Consider the following 3925-nt stretch of genomic DNA (forward strand, 5'->3'; position numbering starts at 1 on the left):
CCTTTGCCCCAAAAAAGGACCTGAACAGCCCCAATCTATACTTTTAGAAACTAGTTATGCAATGCTATAAATGATGATCAAAGCAGTCAGAGGGAGAAGAGTGAATGTATCTTCCATTTGGCTACAGTTGGTAGCACAGCCTCTTTACCTGTTAGTGGATCAGTATAAACCACGGAAGTACCAGGTGTGTTTTGAAGGACAGGTAGAAAAGCACTGAACAGCCCTGGCCAGTTTGGCTCAGCGGTTAGAGTGTTGGCCTGCGGTCCGGAGAGACCTGGGTTCGGTTCCCGCTAAGGGCACGTACTTCGGTTGCAGTTTGTCCCCGGCCCTGGTTGGTCGTGCGGGTGGCAGCCACTCGATGTGTCCCTTCACGTCGATGTTTCTCACTCTCTCTCCCTTCCTCTCTCTCCCTCCCATTCTATCTGTACAAAAAATGGAAAAATATCCTCGGGTGAGGATAAAAAAAAAAAAAAAAAAAGAAAGAAAAGCACTGAACATACTACCCGTCTATATCAGTAACGGCTTCATGGCTAGGAAAATTTTCTAAACAGTAAAATGACTCCAGAATAGAGCTCTCTTTCTATCATTACATGTGGCAGAGTTAAAAAAAAAAAATTACAAGTAGATACAGTGAAAACAAAAAATTACAAGGCAGAGAACACAAAAGTATCAAGACAATGCTATAGGTTCAACAGTATTCCATGAGTCTAGAAAACCTGTTAACTTGGAAAGTTCTAGCAAAATATCACTCTTGTTTATAAATCACTTATCATATGACCATACTTTGAAACCTTTCTTTCTACATTCTGAAGAATCCTGCATTCAGCCTTTAAGCATTCTGCACTTTTTTGTGAATCTTGTAGCTGAGTATCTTGTTCCAGTCAATTTTGGTGCAGGTGACTGGAAGCTGCCAGTGCAAGGCTTTGAATGTGGTGTCTGACACTGTTTGATAGTTTTCACTTATTGCTGTCTGATACTCATTTGCTGCATGTTCTATGATTTTAATAAACTTCTTGGAAGTTTGGACTTCATTTGAAACTGTTACTGAATCCTGTACATCTCTATGGCAGTTGAACATTGCCATCTTCATAATAGTGTACCTGAATCTTAAGTACTCCAACCATGTGGGCTGTAGGTGGTGTGATGGTGAACTTCCATTCTGATCTCCAGCCATCATTCCATAAGTTTTTAGGCTGAAACTGGTGGCTTTCAATACACACAATAATGGTCTGTTGCCCATCTATAGTTTTAGCATAAGCAGGACAGAGCCATTGGAATAATGATCTTTCACATAGGCCCTTAAAGCACATTACAGGGAAAATCCTTAATTTTTATTCAGACCATGGCCATCTGCAATGAATAGCTCATTTTGCATTGCTTGTAGCTTGGTGTGGCAGGAGAGAAAATGCCCTTTTCCTGCCCTCTTTCCTTTTGACAAAAATGTAGATACGATGTTTGTTTGAAATGCAAGCAACATCTTGGACCACAAAGTGGCAACTAAGGATGGTGTTAGCAAGACAGGAGGAACCTAGGTCACTAATGATTGAAGAGGTACCAAGAATTGCCTGCCTTAGTCTTCTATGTGAAAGAGAAACATCTTTTTTATTGAAGTCATGTATTATTTTGAGTTTTCTGTTATATGTAGCTGAACCTAAAACTTGACTAATAAAAAAAAAGATGCTCAGGAGGAGAGTAGTATTGATGAACTTGCCCTGGAAAAGCTTGCCTCATGTCTGCCACTCTAATATTAATCTGAGTTTGGACACTGTTCTGAGTGCCGGACACACAATAGTAAAACAAAAGTTCTTCCTCTTACGAAGCTTACATTCTAAGGGGAATTAGACAGTTAACTTAGAAAATACCAATGTTGTGTGGTTCATGCCATGAAGAAAAATAAAGCAGGTAAGGGGCTTATTAGGGAGTGCCAGATTAGAGATGACTCTGGGGAAAAGACATGAAGGGAGTGGTGTTGGGGATGGAACCATGCTGATATCTAGGGCACAATCTTTCCATGCAGAGAGAACAGCAAGTACAAAGATCCTGAAGTGGGAGTCTGCTCACTGTATTGGAGGAACATCAGGGAGGCCAGTGTAACAAGAAACAAATAAACAAAAAATAAATAAAAATTAAAAACAGATAGAAAATAGACTTAGAAAAAATGGACAGACCTTCAGGGACCTGTGGGACTATAAAAAGAGATCTAATATTCATGTTAAAGTCCCAGCTGAGGAAAAATGTAAGAGATGTGAACCTATATATTCAAGAAGCTTAGCAAACCTCAATCAGGGTAACTCCAAGATTCACATCAAGACTTGTCATAGTTGAACTTCTGAAAACTAAGGACAAATAAAAATTTAAAAAATAGCCAGAGAAAAATTACAGCTCACTTTTGAGGGAAAATAATTTGAAGGTCAGCAGATTTCTTACCAGAAACATGGACACCAAGATAATTCAGTGGGGGAAGAATATGCTCAACAAATTATGCTAAGACAACTAGATATCCACATGCAAAATAATGAAGTTATTCCCCTTCATCACACCATATACAAAAATTAACTCAAAATGAATCAAATTCCTAAATTAAGAGCTAAAATTATACAACTTGTAGAAGAAAATATAGATGTAAATATTGATGACCTTGGATTAGGCAATGATTTCTTAGACATAACACTAAAAGCACAACAACAAAGATAAGCTGGGATATCATTAAAATACACTTTGTGCTTCAAAAGACACCACTAATACTCATATATGGAATTCAGTGTAAAAAATGGAACTATCAAGCAAAATAGAGACAAACTCAGAGAGAGCAGGCAGACAGCTCCAGTGGGGGGAGTTGCTGGGGTTGGTGGAGGGGTTGAGCAAGAAAGAAAAAAAACTCATGGACATGGACAGCAGTGTGGTGATTGTGATGGAAGAGGGAGTTGAGTGGAGGTGGAGGAGGGCATGGACAGAATACATGGTGGGGAAAAGACACCATCAGGAAAATGAAAAGACAAGTCACAGAATAGGGGACCTTTTTTTTTTTTTTTCCAAATTATATCTAATGAGGGATTTGTGTCTAGAGTATAAAAAGAATAATTACAACTGAATAATAAAAAGACAAATATCCACCCTGGCCGGTTTGGCTCAGCGTTTGGAGTGCAGGCCCGTGGACCAATGAGTTGCGGGTTTGGTTCTAGTCAAGAGCAGGTACCTTGGTTGCAGTTCGTCCCCAGCCCTGGTTGGGGTCATGCCGGAGGCAACCAGTCAATGTGTCTCTCTTGCATCAATGTTTCTCCCGCTCTCCCTCTCTCTGTCTCCCTCCCACTCCATCTAAAGAAAAATGGGAAAATATCCTCAGGTGAAGATTAAAAAAAAAAAAGACAAATATTCAATTTTAAAATGGACAAGGGAGCCCTGGCTGGTTTGGCTCAGCAGTTAGAGCATCGGCCTGTGGTCCAGAGAGACCTGGGTTCAGTTCCCACTAAGGGCATGTACCTGAGTTGCAGTTTGTCCTCGGCCCCGGTTGGGTCATGTGGGTGGCAACCACTCGATGTGTCCCTTTTGCATTGATGTTTCTCTCTCTCTCTTCCTCTCTCTCCCTCCCACTCTATCTGAACAACAACAAAAAGAAAAAATGTCCTCGGCTGCGGATAAAATAAATAAATAAAATGGACAAGGAATCTGAATATACATTTCTCCAAAGAAATACAAATTAGCACACAAAAAGATGTTCAATATCATTAGCTATCAAAGAAACACATACAAATTATTAACCAAATATTAACAAATAGAATTCAGCAATATATGAAAGCAATTATCTACCATGTCCAAATTAGGTTTATTTCAGGGATGCAGGCTGGTTCAGTATTTGAAAATTAAGCCCTGGCTGGGTAGCTCAGTTGGTTAGAGCATTGTCTGAATATGCCAAGGTTGCAGGTTT

General features: G+C 39.8%; 1 pseudogene; it reads right to left on the reverse strand.

Annotated features, from left to right (window-relative positions):
• Window positions 1–829: 829 nt before the first annotated feature.
• On the reverse strand, window positions 830–1303 carry LOC118621331 (annotated as a pseudogene).
• Between the last annotated feature and the right edge of the window lie 2622 nt (window positions 1304–3925).

This window comes from Molossus molossus, unplaced genomic scaffold, assembly GCF_014108415.1.
Source record: "Molossus molossus isolate mMolMol1 unplaced genomic scaffold, mMolMol1.p scaffold_m16_p_8, whole genome shotgun sequence".
NCBI lineage: Eukaryota > Metazoa > Chordata > Mammalia > Chiroptera > Molossidae > Molossus > Molossus molossus.